This window comes from Dreissena polymorpha, chromosome 1 (genome assembly GCF_020536995.1).
Source record: "Dreissena polymorpha isolate Duluth1 chromosome 1, UMN_Dpol_1.0, whole genome shotgun sequence".
NCBI lineage: Eukaryota > Metazoa > Mollusca > Bivalvia > Myida > Dreissenidae > Dreissena > Dreissena polymorpha.
Genome location: NC_068355.1, coordinates 39,023,894 through 39,034,669, shown reverse-complemented (window position 1 = coordinate 39,034,669; position 10,776 = coordinate 39,023,894). Strand labels below are relative to the sequence as shown.

The window sequence follows — 10,776 nt, the reverse complement described above, 5'->3', positions numbered from 1 at the left end:
CAGCAAACATTCCTCAACATTACCGATGTCTGAGTGTATTCAGCGGCCGGGAAGTTATGCAAAAGACTCAAAGAGTGGCGCTAAACAAACAATCACAATGGAACGCAACATGAAAAAGAATTTTGATGAATTTTGTAAGAAATCGGACGATGAAAAATGTGTAGATATACGCAAATCATGTAGTGATTGCAACGGGAATTGTGTTCATGTAAGCAACGAAAACAGCTATGTTAAACAGATTTTCAGAAATCCAGTTGCGTGTGAAAACCAAACAGATTTAAATGTACGTAATATCTCAAATCTTTCGAGGCAGAACTCGGCGGACACTAACAACAGTGACGGCTCCGATTGCTTTAATAGTGATGAAGATAAAACCATGAATTCAGAGGAAATAATCAATGGGATTGGTGAGGATGATGTGTTTCGACGTGAAATTGTAAGTGAAAAACAAAACGTTCAAGATGGCGAGTTTGTTGACACCGACATGTTATGTGATAGCTTTGATAAATGTAGTTCCATCGAAGATGATAAGGGGGCAGTTCTTAATGAAACGGTCTCTGAACGGATGCAAAGTTTTGGCGATGGTATTAATGGGGAATCGCCCGTTAACGTGACAGCAGAAACTGCAGGTAACTTGGGTGAAAATCCAGTGTACCACTCGGACAGTTCCATAACGTATGTAAAAGAGTACATGTTTTCGCAAAAAGAAAACGGTACCGGTCTTGTTAATTTAAATGACTCTGATAAGCCATCACGTTGCGAAAATAAAAGAGAGTTTTACAGTTGCTTGAGCTATACCAAAGTAGTACACGAATCGTATCACGAAGGAAATGTATCGCGCCTCGACGAGGAAGAACTCTCTGATGATTCCACAACGCATCTGAAGACGCTGTTCACATCTGCAACACATGCTAATGAAGATATAACCGATCAGGTCGAAGAACATGATGAGGGAATGGTAAGCAATTGTGATATCTCCGACAAAGATGAAATTCCGAACTATTTGGATTTCAATAAGTTTCTACAGAACAGCGAAGAATCACCAACTATGGATGATCTAGAAACCAGAATGGACCATCACGAATGTTCTGCAGATAGGTTTTCACCAATAAACTACGCTTTGTTTGATTGTTATAGGAACAGATTCACAAATGAAAGAAATGAGAGTTTTGAAAACGATGAGAATAGGTACGAGGACTTAAAACAGACCGACGAGTCAAACTATGTTGGTTACCGGTCTTGTAGACAAAGGGATATGACAACACTAGCTGAAATATTTTCTCCAACACCAAGCGTTGTTGAACAAGATAAAAGCAGTATTGCTGATGAAAAGGTGAGGCGAAAGCGATTTCCTGAGCGATACAATACCCGGAAGTCAGAGAATACAACAAAAAGTGCACTTTGTCAAATGTGTAGCAACGACAGCATTATAAACAGTGTTTTGACCGTTGTTGCAACCAACGTAGAGACGTCTTCTGCAAACATAATGGAACAAAAGAAACCAGTTTATGCCCAGAAACCAAGCAAATTGAAAAGATCAAAACCAGTGCCCAGAATAAGATATTCAAAAAGTGAAGACTCATTAAATTCTTCAAAAAAGTCCGGTATTGAAAATTCAGTAAGAATGACAGCGTGGCAAAGTTCAGAGAGACTGAAGCCAGAACTGGAAAATAGTCCCTTTTCCAAGCCCGACAGTAATGAATCACAGAGTTCACGTGGCATAACGCCCAAGGAAATGGAGCCAACAAATGGTGATGGTCACGAACGTACGTTGTTAGAAAGAACAAATACGAGAGATTCATCTGAGAGTCGAATTCGTGTATGCCAACCAGTTCCTAGAAGAAGAAATGTGTTAGCAAGCAATATGCAAACAGCCGGTCCACTATTTGACGGGTTTCGCTCAGTATCATTTTCAAGTCAATCAAGCTCCGATTTATCTGGAACAGAAAGTGAAAATTTGTCAAGCTCCTTGTCGGGACGAAATAGGTCTGTCAACTTCAGCCCGAAGGTCGAAATAGTGAACTCGGACCCTTCGGCACGAACAGAAATTCCAGAGCTGACTTTACGCGCCTCATTTTCGAGTAGGTCTCTAGACCACCTGTTGGAAGGGGACAATGTGTTCGGCCACTACCGGGCAATACTAGCAGGCTACCCTGGGTGGTGTCCTATGGAAACAGACGACACTGTAAGTGTACTAGTACAATTGAACTTCATGGGCGTTATTTTGTCGTTTTTCGATTTTAAAATCACGTTTACCTCATATTGCAAAGGAAAAGGTCACGACATATTCGTATGAAATGAAATAAAAATATGGTATATTTACTTTATTTGAAGAACGATCCATAGCAATAATAATGGTATTTCCTTGAGAATTACCATGTTATTAAAACAAAAAACAAAACTGATTTTCGAGTCTTTATGTACAGCACATGAAACAAATCAGTCAACATAATGTAGGTATTCTTTGAAGCACTCAAACTTTGAAGCAAGATCTAGTTCAAGATGACAATTTCAGGTTCCAAGAACAATGACCACGGCACTACCACGCCTTGGAACTTACGTCATCTGGTATAGCAGAAAGAAACACTGCCTTGTGATCACTATCAGGCAAGTCAATATACAGAAATATACCAACACCTCATATGGAATGCAGTAGTGTAACAAAGTTATTCAATGCATGTGAAAACAAAGTGTATCTACTTTAATAACATGTTTACTCTAATAAGACATTTAAAGGACGCCGAAATTTGCAGACCATTACTATTTTTAATGCTAGTTACACATACAATCACACAATTTAAAGAAATGTCTATTTTTTTTAAACTACACAATTTCTAGATCTAGTAATTCATGCATATTTACTGTTGATTTTAGTTTTTCTGGACGGCTTATTCACTATAGAATTCGCATGAAAGTGAACAACATTGGACACGGGCAGGATTTCTCCTTTTTTATCACTAAGGACCTCCATTTCACCAACATTATTGTGCTTCTGGACTACTACCAAACCCAGGGACTGGCCGTTGTTGATAACGAGAACAGAACGCCTGGTCACCAGCAATTGGTGCCAATGGCAACTGCTGTGCGCGTGAAATATACCACTAGTGTTTGACGATGGCAGTTTCGTGAATGTATGTGTTCAAGTAGTTTGAAGTAATAATTCACAAAAAACTTTTGTATATCTAAGTGCATTTTGTTTTACATACTACAAAAATTGTTTACTCAAAACAAGTTTTGAACTTCAAATGATTGTATATAGAGTGATTGCTTTGATATTAATGCATTATACTGCCCCTGTATGTTCAACTTTTTGATTTGATGTGTGTTATATATTTAATATTTTGCATATGTATATTTCAATGGGCAAATATTGTGTTAAAAAGGCAGCTAGCAACCATTCTTAAATTTTGAACTAGAAAAACTACATGAGGGGGGGGGGGCAAAGTTCTAAACAAGATGTGTTTGTGAAACACAATGTCCCCCTATATGACGTTTGACCTTGTAGGATGACCTTGACCCTTTACCACTCAAAATGTGCAGCTCCATGAGATACACATGCATTTCAAATATAAAATTGCTAGTTTCCATATTGCAGAAGTGACATTACATGAGCAATTTTGACCCATATATTTGACCTTGAAGGATGACCTTGACCTTGGCCTTTCACCACTAAAAATGTGCAGCTCCATGAGATACACATGCATGCCGAATATCAAGTTGCTATCTTCAATATTGCAAAAGTATTCATAAGATTAGCGATTTGGGCCACATATATTTGACCTCTGACCTTGAAGGATGACCTTGACCTTGACCTTTCACCACTCAAAATGTGCAGCTCCATGAGATACAAATGCATACCAAATATCAAGTTGCTATCTTCAATATTGCAAAAGTACTCATAAAATGAGCGATTTTGGCCACATATATTTGACATCTGACCTTGAAGGATGACCGTGACCTTTTACCACTCAAATTGTGCAGCTCCATGAGATACACATGCATGCCAAATATCAAGTTGCTATTTTGAATATTGAAATACTGCAAAAGTGTACATTAAATGAGCGATTTTGGCCCATATATTTGACCTTTGACCTTGAAGGATGACCTTGACCTTTCACCACTCAAAATGTGCAGCTCCATGAGATACATATGCATGCCAAATATCAAGTTCCTATATTCAATATTGCAAAAGTTATTGCAAATGTTAAAGTTGGCGCAAACCAACCAACCAACAGACCAACAGACAGGGCAAAAACAATATGTCCCCCACTTCTATAGTGGGGGACATAAAAAATGGAAAAACGATTTCAAAATATTTATTCATTTCTGAAAACATGTAGGACACTGTCTAAACTACTACCAAAACTATTACCAAAATTCAGCCATCTACATGTATAGTTTATCCGTGGTCACATCCGAAAAGTAACATACTAGCAAACTATTAATAACTGTGTTAAAATAATACTGATAAATATACAGCTCATAAATAGTATTAATAATGTGAAAATAGAATGCAGTGAAAATATATTTTAATGAAATACTTTTATATGGAAAGACATGCTGCACAGATTACCTATCACTGTTTGTAAATATACGTAGCTGTTCAGTTTTAAAGCCACACACCTTAAAATGAAAGTTAATTTTAGTATAAATAAGAAACATATTTTATCTATGCCATTTAAATATATCTTCATTCCGTCTTTTTAGGCAATTTAAAACATAAAAATAATCGTGTTTGTTGACATGGACGTATATGTCTAGAAATCCTTCTTTCGATTTTAAAAGCGGTACCGTTTGAAAAATAATAAATTACTTGCTAACTAGGCTATAGCTTTAATTTCATCTATGCAAATTAGAATATATCTGGTGTTACATGTTATAAGTCCGTTTTTTTGCGCATTACAACTTAAATATTATCGCGTTTGTCGAAATAGACGTACACCGTATAACAATCCTACATTCGGTTTTAAACTAAAAAAAATAGTATATTACTTGCTAACTAGGCTATAGATTTAATGACAATTTTGCACACTTTCAAATTGCATATATATGTATTGATTCACATGTATTTAATTTCAGGAATGTGGCTTTAAGCATGTTTTTGTAAATAAAAGAACAAAATAAATTGAGTGCTGTTGCTGAATAAACATTTGCAGTATGTTCCGTCGTGTGCATTTATCTATTAATGCAATCAATTGTTTATTACCAATTTATTATTGATGCATTTCAGGAAATTTTTAGTCTAAGCAATATGTAACTGAACAGAAACAGTACTAATTGAAAACTGCAAGTTACAAAGCCAGAAATACAACTCAAACTCGAAACATTCTCCAAAGATCTGTATATTTGACATGAATGCGAAAAAAAAACTTACTCAAAATAACAAATGGTCAAAGATATAATGTAGCACAATCTAAATATCTTTTTAAATTTCAAGGTAAACAAAATCCCTTGGTTTGTGTAACCATGCACACAAGTACTTAAGTTGACAGTAAAGTTTTACAATTCAACTACTTGGTATAACAATTAAACTTGCATGTAACACTAATACTTAATTGTGCTATATATTCCATTGAACAAGTTCACAGTAAACAATGCTTGCTGCCAGTGAGTGAACATCATACAGGTGTACAAGAGTACATATAAATATAAAATTCGGGTAATACAAATTGCTGCCAAATAAAACATTCTTGAGATCATTACAAACATATGAACTTGAACTGATGTATCAAATGAGTTTTTCTTAAAAGGATGTGTTCACAGTTTCGCAAAAGTGGTAATGAAATAAAAAGTCTTCAAATTAAAAAAGAGTGCATGCATAATATCCAAACTAGCAAAAAATAAACAATCCACAGTTCATTTGTTAAAATAAATAAATTAAAATTGGAAAAATAATGAAGCCTTTGTAATGCTTTTCATCGATTATTTACCCCAAACCTGGCTACCTGACATCACATCTAACTAGTTTTACACTTCCCTCCTTATTTAAAAGCCTTCGTTGTGTGAAAACACGTTAGCTTCTGCTTCCAAAGGTGTTGGGTTCAAACCTCCAAGTCAGGCACATCTTTTTAGTTTTATCTTTTTCTTTTTTATTATAATTATTTAAAACAATTCCAATAAGTTCATTTGTGTTATAAAATTCCTTTAGGGACATTTTTATATATCATGAAAATCTGTGAACAAGACCGTTTAAGTGCACTACAGGCATTGACAAATGGATGGATGTTGTCAATTATTTGCATCTTACTTATCATTTTGTCACATAATGAAAATAAAACTTTCTATAAATACCAAACATGTTGTTATTGAGATTAAAAACACAACTGTCAACAGCAACATAAAAGGCAATATTCTCTCACCTTTAATCAATCATGAACATTTTACACTATCAGAATGATTTATTTTAATTGCAAATCAAACAAAAAAAATGTGCATTTTACAATTTTATATTCCCATTTTTGTTGATTTTTTTGGCAACTTGAAAACGCATACATGCATGAACACGTATCTAATAGTTTCAGTTAAAATGAATTAAGTTGATTGCATCATTTTACTGACTATTAATTCATATAAATTATGCAGATAGCTTCTATACAAAACAATTGGCTTACCTTTTAAGATACAAACAGCGAAAAGCACTAGTGTTATTAAGTTGCATTATTTTATTGAATTTTTCTTTTGATTTCAACTTTAAATAACACTATTTGTATATTGGCACAACAACAAATGGGAACTGTTAAAGGGGCATATCAACAGTCATTATACTTTTTATTCGTAATGCAGTCCTCTTTTTACAAGAAATACTGCTGGAAAGAGACACTAGTATTCAACAAGACAGATTATTTAGTAAATGACACAATGCATACATCTGTTATTGCAATAAATACACATGAAAAGAAACATTAAACACAAGGTAAAAAACAAGCAATTTTTCAACATAAACATTATATTTTCTTTTCTTTTACATGCTTAGCAAATCACTAACTGAAATGACAGCGTAAAATATAAAAACAGTAAGACATAAACAATCGTGAATAAAATAAAGCGAAAATATATATAACAAAACTTATTGCATTTGTTATTTAAAATTTCTAAACATTAAAAAAAATTGTTATTTGTTTAGGTTGAGTAAAGAGTTTTTTGTTTTGCTAAACAATAAACATGAGTTCCAGCGTTGCAGAATAAGCCTGATCAAAGGCATAGATTCCATTAATCTTAAAAGGATGTATTAATTTGATCCAGGGAAAACAGTGCATACAGCAAGCAACAAGCCATACAACCAGATCTTCAACATTTAACATATAAATCACATTTAATTGAAACAAGGGCTGTTTGTAAAACATGCATGCCCCCCATATGGGCTCTCCGTTGTAGTGAGAGCCTTTGTGTGAATATGTTTTTTTGTCACTGTGACCTTGACCTATGACCTAGTGACCTGAAAATCAATAGGGGTCATCTGCCAGTCATGATCAATGTACCTATGAAGTTTCATGATCCTAGCCATAAGCATTCTTGAGTTATCATCCGGACACCATTTTACTATTTCAGGTCACCGTGACCTTGACCTTTGACCTAGTGACCTGAAAATCAATAGGGGTCATCTGCGAGTCATGATCAATCTACCTATCAAGTTTCATGATCCTAGGTATAAGTTCTTCAGTTATCATCCGGAAACCATTTTACTATTTCGGGTCACCGTGACCTTGACCTTTGACCTAGTGACCTGAAAATCAATAGAGGTCATCTGCGAGTCATGATCAATCTACCTATCAAGTTTCATGATCCTAGGCCTAAGCGTTCTTGAGTTATCATCCGGAAACCATTTTACTATTTCGGGTCATTGTGACCTTGACCTTTGACCTAGTGACCTCAAAATCAATAGGGGTCATCTGCGAGTCCTGATCAATCTACCTATCAAGTTTCATGATCCTAGGCCTAAGCGTTCTTGAGTTATCATCCAAAAACTATTTTACTATTTCGGGTCACTGTGACCTTGACCTTTGACCTAGTGACCTGAAAATCAATAGAGGTCATCTGCGAGTCATGATCAATCTACCTATCAAGTTTCATGATCCTAGGCCTAAGCGTTCTTGAGTTATCATCCGGAAACCATTTTACTATTTCGGATCACCTTGACCTTGACCTTTGACCTAGTGACCTCAAAATCAATAGGGGTCATCTGCGAGTCATGATCAATGTACCTTTGAAGTTTCATGATCCTAGGCCCAAGCATTCTTGAGTTATCGTCTGACAACAACCTGGTGGACGGACCGACAGACCGACCGACCGACATGAGCAAAGCAATATACCCCCTCTTCTTCGAAGGGGGCATAAAAATTAAAATACAATCACTAGCCAGGTCTGTAGGTAAGAAACCCACACAAATCTTCAGCATAAAACCTCCATTGTATGGTACCTCAAGTTATTAAGCAGAAACTGTTGTTCTACTTTAACCCTTACAACGCTGGAATTATATTTGCATACAAATAGAATATTCGAATATGAATTTTGGATTCGAATATTCGGCCGATTTTCGAATATTCGAATATTCGGATATCCGGTCCCATCCCTAATATGAAGCATTTAATGACAAACTTCAAAACATTCCAAAATCTGTGAAAAAGCCCCTTTAAAGGCCGGTGTTGTTTACATTTTCCCAAGTAAAGATATATTTCGCAATCTCCTGTTCAGCATTACTGAAATTGCCATTCATTGGTTAGTGAAACGATACGCGTTTAACCAATTAATTTCGGTGCGTAAAAACCGACTTAGGAGTAGAACAGTATACGTTCACATAATTTCTGTATTGAAGTTTCTGCATCTATATTTTTTTGGAACGTACACTCTTTTTCGGTTAATAGTTAGTTGTTGATGAACAGAACTTCTCCCCAGTCAAGAACACGTATGTAGTACCGCGTAAGCCGCGAAAAGTGAAGTAAAACAGTTAATGATATGACTCTGGTAATTAAGATAGGACGCTTTGAAGATCCTGGACAAAACCTACATGGGTATAGTTTTCTGCAAAACACCGAATAAAGAGGAAGGTTAAATGTGTAACAATCTTTTAATTTATGCAAACATCAATTTAAAGAAGTAAGATACATCTCGAAAATATTGACAAACATTTATATCTTATGAAAAAGGCGTTCTGCATTAAAGTTGCTATAATGACTTTTGTTGTAGATACTTTAAATCACAATATTTAAATATTTGTTCATATCGTATTACTAATCACTCGTCTTAAGATCATGGTATTAACCCATTTATGCTCAGTGGACTCTCCCATCCTTCTAAATTGGATCAATTTATTTCCAAAATTAGGGATGTCTAGTATATTTATTTCTATATTTAGAATATTTCATAAAGAAATTCATTTAAGCAAACAGCGCAGACCCAGATGAGACGCCGCATTATGCGGCGTCTCATCTGGGTCTACGCTGTTTGCAATGTCCTTTTTTCAGGACGCTAGGTTAAAATACACGTTTGGGTCCACTCCTATATGAAACTCAGAAAATAACCGTAATTATTCCGTCCGAATTGCGAAATAGTAATTTACCCTTTGACAACTGAAACATTCCTGCATGTATCAGTTGTGAACTTATAAGATACATTCCTGTGTGTTTAGTTGCTAAGTTTCGATAATAATAACAAGGATAAATTGCATACTATTGGTATTAAATAACATACTTAAAACGAATTAAGGTGTGTAAGTGTGAATTAGAATGTTTTTTAACAATTGATGCAAAACTTAATACGAGTACAAACTACACATACGAAAAATCTTACTTCCCTGTTTATGCTGTATTTAAACCTTATGATGATATTCGCCGATTATTTTTTTGTTACAAACAACGAACACAACTTTCGCTCTAAAATTTCCCATTAAACAACGCTTAAATGTGTACCGAAGCGCAAAGTATACTGGACTTATCTTCACATTTGAATTGCAAAACTTGTACCTTTATCAAAGTGAACTATATTATTGTATAATCATCGCTGTTTATCGGTCAATATACAATGCTTTCTCGTTTAGATACATGCCTATTAAACACCTCGGGCACACGCTAAGTAGTTTATTTGGTTCGCCTCAGAACATGGTTTATTGGTCTATAAACCACGATAAATTGGAAATCGATAATTATTTAATATCCATATACAGCCACAACGTTTGAATCAGTTTTTGTTTCAAATAAATCTTCTTACTAAACACGCGGATGATCATGAAATACGTACGTAAACAAACATCTTTGCGGTCACAATTTCATTGCGATTTCATCAACAGCAATGTGCAGACGTTAACCCATTCATGCCTAGCGTCCTGAAAAAAGGACATTGCAAACAGCGTAGACCCAGATGAGACGCCGCATGATGCGGCGTCTCATCTGGGTCTACGCTGTTTGCTTAAAGGAATTGTAGTAAGTAATATTCTAAATATGGAAATAAATATACTAGACATCCCTAATTTTGGAAATAAATTGATCCAATTTACAAGGATGGGAGAGTCCACTGGGCATAAATGGGTTAAGATGTACTAGGAACAAGACGCCTACTTTGCATAAAACGTCATTCGAAAAAGTAATAAAAGTTGTAACTGTAACCACATTTATCAGTCAGATAATTCGTTGATCAGGTAACATCGCTATGTACGAGACAAAAAACGCGAAATAGGCGGGCAATGAGTCTACAACATTTTTCAATAAATATTTATACACATTCATAACCATGTAATTTTTTTACTGAGTTTTCCTATACATAACCTTAATTTTGTTTAGGCTA

The 10,776-nt window shown here is 35.1% G+C and overlaps 1 protein-coding gene across 2 annotated transcripts in view; it reads right to left on the bottom strand.

Moving 5' to 3' along the window:
- Window positions 1-3,448: 3,448 nt before the first annotated feature.
- The window catches only part of LOC127877385 (uncharacterized), a 130,171-nt gene continuing 122,843 nt past the window's right edge, over window positions 3,449-10,776 (bottom strand). The window contains exon 7 of one of the 2 annotated variants that reach the window (XR_008048424.1): window positions 3,449-3,806. The gene's annotated coding sequence lies outside the window, so the exon portion shown is untranslated. Of the gene's footprint in view, window positions 3,813-10,776 lie in introns of both variants that reach the window. The other variant, XR_008048428.1, reaches the window with a different exon arrangement.